The sequence below is a fragment of the Hemicordylus capensis genome, chromosome 2 (genome assembly GCF_027244095.1).
Source record: "Hemicordylus capensis ecotype Gifberg chromosome 2, rHemCap1.1.pri, whole genome shotgun sequence".
Taxonomy (NCBI): domain Eukaryota; kingdom Metazoa; phylum Chordata; class Lepidosauria; order Squamata; family Cordylidae; genus Hemicordylus; species Hemicordylus capensis.
In genome coordinates this window covers 12566124-12578885 of record NC_069658.1, presented here as the reverse complement: position 1 = coordinate 12578885, position 12762 = coordinate 12566124, and positions in this window count along the sequence as shown.

Sequence of the window (12762 nt, the reverse complement as noted above, 5' to 3'; positions counted from 1 at the left end):
GCGAGCCTAAACTGTGGATATCTGCCGGGAGTGCATTCCATAGGCCAGGAGCAGCTACAGAGAAGGCCCGGCTCCGAGTCGCCACCAGACGCACTGGTGGTAACTGGAGAACCAGTCAAATAAATTCATTGCCAAAGCCAGCCCTAGAGTTTTGGGCACTCCAGTTTGATTTTGGCAGCCTCACCCCAGCCGAGAAGTGCAGAGCCCCGGCATTAATTTGAGCTATGCAGGCTGCTCCTTCACTGGGATGGGAAGGGAGGCAGGGCACAGAGAGGCGGGGTTGGCCTTGCTCTTTGGGTCTTCCTCCCTCCCCTCCTGCCCCCACTCCCCTGCCAGGAGGAAGGCAAAAGGAATGCCTGGCAAGTCAGCCATGCCAGCGATTGCTTGGAGAGGGAAAGGGAGACATGTAGTGCCCTTCCAAGAACTGACTGCCTAAGGGGTGCCCAGTGGAAGGGCTGGCCCTGTTCATTGTGCCAACCTTATCATGCACCATCTGCTCTAGCAAAAGCTGCACAACCAGGGGTGTCGCTATAACTGAGCAAATGAGTTTAAAGAACCTGGGATCCCCAGCTCCACCCCTCCCTATGTTCTTCATTATCTCCCTCACTCCAAGGGGCCTCTGGGGAGAGGAGCGATCACGGGCCTCCTCTCCCCTAGCTACGCCCCTGGTGCGCATGGCCTAGTATGGGATCAACTATAATAGGGCAAGGGGAGAAAGTTGTCTGGGGGCCCACTGCCTTGGGGGGGCCCCCAGAGGCAAATCCCATGACTGACTCCCCCAGCCATGCACCCGTCCGGGCTTCCTTCAGTTGTATTCATCCTCCAGAATCGATGTGAGTGTTAAGACCTGGAGCTACCAGAACCGCATGTCTTTCTCTAGTACCATTAAATGACTTGCATTGTCCGCAATTTACAAAACCTTTTTAAAAATAATTGAGGATGATCTTCTATTGTGGCACATAGGTCATATATATATGACCTATATATAATTATATAATTTATAATTATATTATAAAGGTTTATATGATTTATAATTAATATAATTTAAGTATATAATTTTTACTATGCTTTTTGTGACCACTATTCAGCCTCATTTAAGATTTCTTTACTTCATGAGCTGAGCGGGGGGGGCATTTTAAAATCTTGTCTCTGGGCCCACTCCCACCTTGCTACACCCCTGCATGGGATATGAGTCCTTCCTAGGTTTCTGTCCTCATTTCTGGTTTTACTTAGATATTAAAAGGACTTGCACACACCCCTGCTGCGCATTTCAATCTCCCTCCTTTATTCTCATGGTTCTTCATACATGCGGCCCACATGGCTAATGGATTCTTCCCCTTCCCCACCACAAACAAATCCATTTTAACTTAAGGTTGTCACTGCAAAGAGAATAGAATTGAACGTGCCCCATACATACCGCAAGGCACAAGCTCTCTGACACCCGAGGACATTCCGTAGACAGTTGATTAACATATTTATTAAAGGGATGCGACCGGGATCCACGTCCTGTAATTCCACACCTCATTTATAATCTGGAATAAGGGGCAGCCGGGGTCAGTGCATAAATGCCACAAGGAAGCCACTATATTAACGCACAAGTGACAAACGAAAATGCCTTGGGATGAATTTATAGGAAAGGAAGGCCTTTAAATCCCACAGCTTTAATGGAGGCTCAGGACTGCATTGTACTCTGAAATTATTTGCTATAATGTTTAACTGGAGTTTTGTTGTCACGTATATTATTTGTCCTGATAAGTAAAGTCTTTCTTTTTTAAATGCTGTGGGTTTTGCTGTCGGACAGTGATAATAGTATTGTTGGTAATTGTAGGAAAAGCTGGGTCTTCGCTGTCAGATTTGATGCACCAGTCCCAGAGCCTCGACTCAACAGTAAGGTAGAGACGGAGACCCTGAGTCAGGCCTTGATCCAGCTACCACAACAGTTTGTGGCTGCAGATGCAGAAGTCTGTCCCCGCTCACATCAAAAGACCAATGGCCGCACCAGAAACAAATATTGGCAGTAGCGACACAGAAGAAGCAAAGTTTCGCTTTGTTTCGTAAACTTTGGGAAGAGTTACAGCAGTGGCCAACATCCAGACTAACACTGTGCCTGTGCAATAAACAAAGATGTACCCATGCAAGGGTCCCATAGCTGCATGCTCAGCTACGTTGCTCTGTCTCTTGTGCTCTCGGTTGACCTGTGCCAGCATTGTACTTGTGCAACCAGGACAGCAGATCGCTTTGCACTATTCTGTAAAACATATATGGACTGTGAAAGAGGTTTCACAGCAGGATGTGCACCACAAGCTTTGTTTGTTTGTTTGTTTATATAACACTCAACTGACCGACATCCTTGAAGCAGTTTACAAAAAGAATGTCTAAAAACAAAGATCTGAAACAATAAAAACAAAAAATAAATTCTACAAACAATTAAAACTGCCTGTAAGCTGATACAGAGCCAGCAGACGTCAAGAGAAGCAGCAATTACAAATTAAAAGCTGGCTTGAAGAGGAAGACTTTTCTAAATGAATACAAGGAAGTTGCCAGTCAAATCTCCCTAGGCAGGATATTTCATAGATCAGGAATGCCACCAAGAAGGCTATCTCCCTGATAGCTACCTCCTCTTAGCAGAGGAAGCCAATCAGAGAAGGCACTCCTTTAGGTAGACTGGTCCTAAGCCATTCAAGGTTGACTCAGCCTTCCGTCATTCTGAGGTCGGTAAAATGAGTACCCAGAATGTTGGGGGGCAATATGCTAAATCATTGTAAACCGCTTAGAGAGCTCCGGCTATAGAGCGGTATATAAATGTAAGTGCTATTGCTATTGCTATTCAGGGTATTAAAGGTCAACACAAACAACTTGGGGCTGTTCTCACGATTGCAGAAAATCGGGCTAGCCTCTGCTAGCCCGATTTTCTGTCATTGTGAGAACCACCGGGCTTGGCTGCGAGCCCGGTGGTTCTAGAGTGGGTAACCCACTCAAGTACCCCTGACCTAAAACCAGGTTTGCGGAGCAAGCACTCTGCAAACCTAGTTTTGAAGATCGTGAGTAGCCACGGCGTGGCTCTGTGCCACGCCCACTCACGAGAAGACCCCCGGAGGGGAGGTGAAAAGCCGCCTCCCGGCTCCGGGGGTCTCAACCAGCATGCTGGAGCTTCCAGGGGCTGATCGGCCCCCGCTCCCCCCAGCCCCTGCCAGCTCCATCACGGAGCCAGCAATCGTGTGGGCGGCCAATCCAGCCTCCCAGGGCTCTCTCCATGATCGTCTGCAGGGAGAGCAGGCTTAGCCCACTCTCCCCACTTAGCTGCAAAACCCGGGCCTCACTGAGCGTCAGACCTGGCTCTTTGAGTTGGGCCCAGAAATGGACTGCCAACCAGAGGTGCACCTGGGTAATTTTGGAAGCCTGGACCTAAAGGCCTTTGGAGGCCCCCCTCCCCTGCAAATTAAGCATCGTCATGCTCCGCTGGGCGACCACACCAAAGAGGATTTGGGGGGCCCCAGGGGCTGTGGAAGCCCTGGACTTCGGCCCTGAAGTCCAGGGGTAAGAGTTCCTCTGCTGGCAACCAGTGAGACTGAGGTAGCACTGGTGTCATATTTTGAAACCGCCCACTGCCAGTGCGCAGTCTAGCTGCACTATTCTGCACCAGCTGAAGTTTCTGGAGCATCTTCCCACATATAGCACATGCAATAATCCAGGCAGGAGGTTGCTAGTGCAGAGATAATGGTTGTCAGGCTCTCTCTGTTTTGATAGGGCCATAGCTGGTATATCAGTCAAAGCTGCTGATGGGTGCTCGGTGCCACTGAGGCTACTTGAGCTTCAAGCGGTAGTGTTAGATCTATAAAGTGTGTGCCGTCGAGTTGGTGTCGACTCCTGGCTCCCACAGAGCCCTGTGATTTTCTTTGGTAGAATACAGGAGGGGTTTACCATTGCCATCTCCCGCGAAGCCTGAGATGATGCCTTTCAGCATCTTCCTATATTGCTGCTGCCCAATATAAGTATTTCCCATAGTCTGCGAAACAGACCAGCGGGGATTCGAACCTACAACCTCTGGCTTGATAGTCAAGTCATTTCTCCGCTGAGCCATTAGGTGGCTGAACCACCCCCAAACTACAGACCTGCACCTTCAGGTGGAGTACAAACCCATCTAGAGCAGGTTACTCACCTCCCAGCTGGACCAATGAACCACCTCTTAGCAGCACCTCCATCGTGTCTGGATTGAGTCACCTTTTATTAGCCCTCATCCTGCCCATTACCAAGTCCAAACTGTGCAAGCACATCCTGTTGCAGCGGTGCAACACTGGTCTGGCACACAAGCTCCTGGCATAATGCATCTGAATCGTGCAATATCCTTGCACCAACACAACTTGTTTGTGCAAGGGCAAGTTATAGTCTGGATGTCGGCTTCTGTATTTTAGGGTTTGCTGGTGTTTTTTTTTAGTAGAACTCATATTAACTATAGTAATATTAATATAATATTAGAACAAAATTAATATTATAGCAATATTAAACATGGTTAAAACCCTCCACCCCCTGTTTTAAAAAAGGAAAGGAATTTGTGCTTTTTTCCAAGCTTTTCTAATTCAGAGGTCCACTTAACTGCCTATAACAAGGATCATGCAGTGTGTAGAACTAAAGAGTTGGAGAGATGTAGAAGTGCTGATGGGGAATCATCACACATGATCTGAAATATGCAAGATTCTAGGTACCTCTGAATAATGTTTTGAGCCACCCCCTGCTTAGGCTCCAGAGCAGTGGTTGATGCTCAGTGAGTGTAAATAGTGTAAATCCAGGTCCCCACCTCCACCCCAAAGTTGCACAAACATGCTTTTTGCTTGTCTAAATGCTTTCCATTTTGCTTTGTTTTGCAGCGCACTTACTCTTGGGAAGAACGAACTTCATGGGACCTTTCCCCCCATCAGCCCAGGTACTCTACTTTGCTCAGTGGTGTCCGTTTTACAATAAGGATTGCTATTAGCGATGCATTTATTCCATGAGGGGGAAAGGTCCTTGATTACCACGGAACATTCTTGTGCTAGATCGGCACAGAACTGCACAAACACATGGCTGACATCCTGACTAACCGTACACTTGTGCAATAACCAGAGTTGTGTTAGCACACAATCACAAATCCGCAATCCTAAAGCAGGGGGATTTCTGTAATGGTGCTCAAGTCTTACTGTGCTGTTTGCAAAAGTTCCCTGCAAAACATATGAGGCATGTCACCGTTGTGCACCGTGTGCAAGCACATACATGGTTGTGTTCGTGGAACACTAGTGTGGAATGCAAGCTCTAGGCTTGGCAGAACAGTGTCCAGACGATACCTTTACCAGCCCACATGACAAGAAAGTGGAGACACTGAGATCACGTCTGCCAGGAGGACATCTAGAGCAGATGTTCTGACACCCTCCTGGGACATCCCTTTGTCATGTTGGAATGGGCTGTTCATCTGACTGGCCACCCTGCAGAGGGCCATTTAGATCAACAGCCCATCACAAAGCAAATCATAAAGGGATGTACCAGGAGGGTGTTGGAAGACCTTCTGCACCAGATGCCCACCATCTTGGTGCATCCCATCTATGTGAGTGAGCCGGTAAGTTCTCATCTGAACTGGTCCTGTGTTTGCTCCTGCAAAGACTTGTAGCTCACATAGATAGTGGCCTAATTACATACTTGTTTGTTTGTTTGTTTCAAACTTATATGCCAAGTTGTTGAGGGTGGGGTTATGGATAATAATAATAATTCGATTTAGATGGATGAGGATGGGGCCACAGGGATGGGGCTGTAGCTGAGTGGTAGAGCATCTGCCTTGCATGCAGAAGGTCCCAGATTCAATCCCGGGCAGCATCTCCAGGTAGGGCTGGGAAAGATTCCTGCCTGCAGCCTTGGGGAGCTGCTGCCAGTCAGAGCAAGAGGGACCAATGGTTTAACTCAGTATAAGGCAGCTTCCTGTGTTCTTTCTTACGTTGCTAACTGAAATGGTTCAGAATCGAAACCTCCTGATGTTCATCTCAGCCCTTATGAACAAAGCTCACCCATGTCATTCATTCTCTGTATTTAGGTCCCTCCTGCCAGACCTATGAGATTACCATGCTCTCTCTCTGTGGGAGCATCTTCGTACTAGCCATGGTGGCTATTGCGCTGAAGACAGTCCAGAAGCGAGTGTTGCACTTTCAGAGGTGTGGTATTTCTTGGGGGGATCAGTGAGATTTGCATGGGGCTTCCGTGTTTGCACTCAGAACAACTTGACAGCGTCCCCAAGAACACACTCCTGAATCCCTATCCTGATGGGTCCTCAACCCCCTGAGTTCTGGGTTGACTCTGCCAGGGCTGGCGGTGTCTGCTTGCTGACAGGTCTGGGCTACCTGCCACGGAGCCAGTCAAGTCCACTTCTCAAAGGAATCCCATTGTCGAGGCAGATAATCATTGCCCAATCTCAGGGTAGAGAGCTGGTCTTGCTGTAGCAAGCATGCATTGCCCCCTTGGTTAAGCAGGGCTCACCTTGGCTTCCATTTGGATGGTTGGCTTATGTGTGAGCACTGTCTGCTTTAAGAAATGTCACTTAGGGAGAGGGTGGTGGAGCATCTGCTTGCATGCAGAAGGTCCCAGGTAGGTTCAGTCCCTGGCAGCATCTCCCATTAGGGCTGAGAGGACCCCTGTCTGAAACCTTGGAGATCTGCTGCCGGGCTATGCAGATCAGGCTGCACAGCTGCGGCCCTCCTGCAGATGTTGGAAGGCAACTCCCATCACTGCTGACTATTGGCCAGCTGTGGCTGGGGATGATGGGAGTTGTAGTCCAAAAACAGCTGGAGGGCCAAAGTTGTGCAGCCAGACAGTCCGTGCAGGCCACACTGAGCCAGATGGACCAATTGTATGAGTCTGCCTCCACGGGAGACGACTTCCTATGTTCCCAGACATGGTATATGGTTGTTGCTCAGCCATGAAGCTCACTTGGGGGCTGAGCCCAGCTCCCCAGCTCCCAACCTAGCCTACTTCACAGTGTTGTTGGGAGGATAAAATGGGAGGGCAAAACTTGCTGTCTTGAGGTTCTTGGAGGAAGGCTGGATCAGTCGAAAATAATGGCCAGGTTTTTGTGCAAATGTCTGTGCAGACATTCACTTTGAAAGGGAACTTGGGCACAGGCTCCTCAAAAGCAGAGGAGAGGGAGGAAGTGGACTATTGTACATGTGTTGAACATAACATGTGAACCGTGATGCATGCGCACACCGTACATAGCTGGGACACACTAAACAGAGTGTGCGAACAGGGCTTCTTTCTACACGGTGTGTGCATATGCTGTTATTCATACGTTGTGTTTAATGCACAAAGGATACCCCAGTTAACTTTAAAAATGAACACATGGGCAATCATTCACAGAAACACACACACACACATGTGTACAGATGTCTGAATGCAAATATCATTTCATCTTGTCTGAATAGGACAAGAATTGCAGTCTGCACTAGACAAGCAAGACAGCCAAAGACAAAAGGCTCTCTCTGACTTTCCTGAGGGAGAATGACTGGTACCCCTTCTCATTTGCACACATAGTTAAACAGGATGTGTCTGCTCCATTCACATACATAAAGAGGTGTGTGTGTGTGTGTGTGTGTGTGTGTGTGTGTGTTTCCAAGAAATAGGGAGTCCTCATAAGAAGACCAGGGAGACCTGAATTCAAATCCCCACTCAGCCATGAAACTCAGTGGGTGAGATTCCAAGCCAGTCACTCACTTCTCTCTCAGCCTAACCTACCTTACAGGGTTGTTGGGAGGATAAATATAACCATGTGCACCGCTCTAGGCTCCTTGGAGGAAAAGCAGAATTACATATGTAAAAATCAACAAAGTAAAATCCCCAGTTCATTTTGCTGCACCCCATTTGTTCAAGTGTCGCCCCCTCCTTCGCCAGCCGAGCTCTGAAACTGGAAGTGAGCAGGCTGAAGAGAAAACTGCCCACAGCACTAGAATGCAATGAGGGAAGATCTGCGAGGCGGCGGGGGGAGGGGGGAGAGCTTTTGCTCCTCTCTCTCACACTGTATTGGCACCAGTGGCCACCGGTGGTCCGACAGGTTCTGGGATTCGGAGGCAATAAGCTCAGACCAGTGTAAATGCCAAAAAAGTTTTATTAGTTAGAGCTAAATAATATTTAAAGAGGGTTATAGAACAAAAGATTTTTTAGATGTCCCTGCTGCTCGTCGGACACCCCGGATGATGACAGTGGACGGACCCACTTAAAGCAAGTTGGTGCATAGTACCTTCCCGGGAATGTTGGTCTCTATCTACACTGAGGTTCAAATTGCTGGGCTGTTTTTCTGTCTTTCCTATACTTTTACAAGACTCATAAGCACCACCTATATAAGAATATAAGAAGTGTATAAAATCCTACATGTGCAAAAAGGGGGAAAGGGGACCACACCACTAAACCTCCTCGCCCATATCTTCCGCAGGGCCACTACATCACACACACCATTTCCATGTAAAAAACAGATGTGCCTGTGCATGCATGGACACACACACACCAAGTTTTATAAGTAAATGGGTGAGACATATGGATAAAATACCCACGGCTCATACCCACCCTCATGTCTAGTATATAATACCCACCCTCATGTCTAGTTTGGTCCTTCTTCTGTCTTCAGACCAGGCAGGCTACTCACCCAACACTCATCCAACTCCTACTCCTCCTGGCTAGAAAGAGAGAGGATTCCTCCAACCTGGTGCTCTTCGAGGTTGTTCTCTGAGGCTCTCTCCTCCTCTCTACCACTCAGTCGGTGGTGGGTCTTTGTGTGCCTGAAGCACGGTGCCAAATGCTGCCATCTTGTGTGCACCCGCCTCCACCCACCCACCCTTTTTAAAAGAGGGGGGCAGAAGGAGTATCCTGCCACCTCACTGGTGCCCCAGTAGTCTGCTGCCTGAGGTCACTGCCTCACCACGCCTCATGGAAGGACCACCCCTGTACTCAGTCTCAAACTTTATTCTCTGCCCTTTTATCCATCTAAGTCACACACTGGGAAAGGCTTGGAATCCCTTCTGTTCAACAGTACTTTTCCTCCCCACCCCCACCCCCACATCTGGTTCACTCCATTGCTTATGCTTAGCAGGCCTGGTGTCTGTACAGAAGTAGAGAGACCTGGTGCTTGTGCCCTCCAAGTCCTCTTGGAACACAGCTGCCTTATTCCAAGTCACACACTTGGTCCTTCTAGCTCAGTACTGTCTACTCAGACTGGCAGCAGCTCTCTCGGGTTTCAGGCAGGAGTCTTTCCCAGCCTTACCTGGAGATGCTGCCAGGGATTGAACCCAGGACCTTTTGCATGCAAAGCAGAGGCTCTTCCACTGAGCTATGGGCCCATCCCCTCTTGGTTTTCTCTGTCCCCGCTCTTCCCCATCCAACCATGCAGACTCCCAGAAGGCCTTTGCCTTGTAGAGTTCCCTGATATTGTTTTATTGTGGTTTATTAGATATTGTTTTATTGTGGTTTTTATTTTATTTAATTTATTTATTTTATTTTATATTTATTTATTTATTATTTATTATTTCATTTCATTTCATTTCATTTTATTTTATTTTATTTTATTTTATTGTGGTTTGGGCTGGGCATTCAGCCTGTTAATTCTGTGTTGTATTCTGCTTTCCTGGTGATGTTTCAGCCCGGGGGAGCCGAGGAGTCCTGCCCAAGATCTCGCTGCGCCTGAAGTGGTGGTGGCAAACTTGGAGGACGGTGACCAGATCCTTACAGCACACATTGTCGGGCCAGCTTGTATACAATATATTTCTGAGACATCGACACCGCCACTTGCGGACGCTCTTGCCCCTGAAGGGAAACCAGACAGCAGTCTGGTGCTCTCCTTTTCATTTGCATCTTCTATCATGCCACCTGACACAGCGCCAAAGCAGTGATGGGGCCAAGACTTCTCCCATCCTTAAACGAAAACCTCTCCATTGCAAGAGCGAGATGGCGTGTTTGGCAAACCAGTGCAGAACAGGCCATGTCAATAGGCCCAACGCTGGCGCTGGCTGTTTCTTCATTTCTGTTACCACCGAGACCAACACGGGGAACTCGGGGTATGAACTTCCACAACCAAACTGAAGAGGCAGCTTGTTCTCTGTGCTGAAGAGTTCGTTCCAGTTCCCTCCGTCTCCACACTCTTTGTGCATATTGCCATATCTGTGTTTATAACTCCCATGAAGGAATGCACAGGGAAATGCTACCAGCTCTAGACATTTGGCAGGTGGGCGGGGAAGAACACCTCTTGCAGATGGGTTCCCTGTGAACAAGGAAATATGGATTGTCCCTCATTAAGTCTACAACACTTGGAAGAATCAGACTACAGAAGGATGTGAAATGTGGTTCTGCATGTCTTCCGTAACAGGCAAATGACCATAACAGGCAAATGTTCCCCTCGATCTTCTCCTGATCTCCTCAGCTGTCCTCACAGGTTCCTCCCTCAATCTGTCCTTCATGCGTGATTCCAGTGACACGGCTGAGATCCTAATCCACTGAAAAAAGAAATTTTATCCATATGTACTGTATATTGATAGGTGTTAATGTACTTCGAGCATAACAGTTATCTACTTCTACTATGATGAAGATGAGACAAAGATGAATATTTATATACTGCTCTTCGACCAAAGTTCTCAAAGCAGTTTACATAGAAAAACAAACAATACTTTAAAAAGATGGCCTCCTGTCTCCAAAGGGCTCACAAGCAAAAAAATAAACATAAGGCAGATAGCAGCAGCAGCCACTGGAGGGATGATGTGCTGGGGTTGGAGAGGGCCAGTTGTTCTCCCCCTGCTAAATATAAGAGAATCACCACTTTAAAAGGTGTATCTGCGCTCAGTTAGCAGGGGTAATTGAAAGAGAACAATCCATATAGACAGTGGCTGCTGTCCAGCTTAACACGGCACTAGTGCAAGGGTGTTGGAGAGGAGAGCTGGTCTTGTGGTAGCAAGCATGGCTTGTCCCCTTAGCTAAGCAGGGTTTGCCCTGGTTGCATCTGAATGGGAGACTTGATGTGTGAGCACTGTAAGAGATTCCCCTCAGGGGATAATGGAGCTGCTCTGGGAAGAGCAGAAGGTTCCAAGTTCCCTCCCTGGCAGCATCTCCAAGATAGGGCTGAGAGAGATTCCTGCCTGCAACCTTGGAGAAGCCGCTGCCAATCTGTGAAGACAATACTGAGCTAGATAGACCAATGGTCTGACTCAGTATATGGCAGCTTCCCATGTTCCTAAGGATGTTATAGATTAGATTGAATGAACAAGCAGAACTCCCTCCACCGTGGGACACTGGGAATCCAGCATTGTAGCTTTCTGTTTTCTCATTTCTTTTTGGGGAGCTCTGGATGTGACTTGGGAATGATGTGATTGGAACACCCAACAACTTATTTCCCCCTTTCCCCCAAGCAGCTGCTGAGGAGGGACAATTTGCACTGGGACCTTTCTTCCCCCCATGTCAACACACACACACACCCACACACACCAAATTTAATTAATCTTGAAACTGCTGTTAGCTGCAGAAATAAGTTTTCCCCTCAGTAGCTAATAGCAATGCAGGGACATCAAATTTGATCAGGGGCCAGGGCCATGGTGCACGAGGAAAGGGTTGGACTCCCCATTCCTTGCAGTCCAAAAACTAATCAGGCCTCCCTACAGTTGCCTTTTGAAAAAGAAAGATACTTTAGAAATTCCAGTCCACCCCAAGATGAAGTTTGCCCCAGGGGGCAGCCACTCATAGCCCCTATGGCTTTCATCTCCAACCCAAGCAGTTTTTGACACACCATGAGTTCAGTTAGGTTGCAGGTATCTGGTGTTCAGATGCATTGGATGAACAAGCACTTTGGTCCCTTAAAAAGTCCCATGGAGACACTCCCTCACCAGTACAATCTCTTGCTGCATGGGCTGCCTATTGCATCTGTCTCCTTAACTCTTTAATCTTATTGCCTCCTTCTGCTTGTCTCTCTGTTAATCTTTAAACTGAGTGGCCTCACCTTCAGCATATTTGTGAACAAAGACATGTTCACACGTCTCACACACACACACAGAGAGCAACATAACTGGCAAATTTACAGAAGCTGTGTCTAAGGTAGATTTGCCATGCCCCCCGGAATTCCGGGTTTCACCTGGATTTTAGGCATCTCACCCAGATTGCTTAGCCCACCCAGATTTGCCTGGATTTCAGCTTTCATTTAAATAAATAAATAAGCAAGCAAGCAAGCAAGCAAGCAAGCAAGCTCAGCAATACCCCTTGTAGAAGCGGAGTTATGGAGCAAAACATGCAGTCACTATTCTGCTCAAAAAATATTTTCAAGCCAATTGACATAATATGCAAATTAGGCACCCAGCTTTGGAAAGCCAAAACACAGCAACCCTAGTCTAAGGATGATGACCTCATTACTCTAATAAATATTTAAGGCTGTGATTCTCAAAATGGGGTGCCTGGATAGGTTTGTATGTGTGTGCAATGTTCCAGGGAAGGCAAAGATTCTGAAAGAGGTGGGGTCTTCCTTTCATCCAGCAGCTGACACAGGAAGATGCCTTATCTCAAGTCAGACCATTGGTCCCTCTAGTTCAGTGTTGTCTACACTGGCTGACATACCACGCAGCAAGCTGCTGATCCCAAAGGGATCCATGCTTTCTGCTTCCGAGCTATGCACCAGCTCATCAGTGCTGCTAGCAAAGGTGAGGGCTGCTGTGTGCTACCGATGAACACATCATTGCAGCTGCAACCCACTCCCAATATGTGTGATTGCGCGGGAGTTAGTAGGAGCAA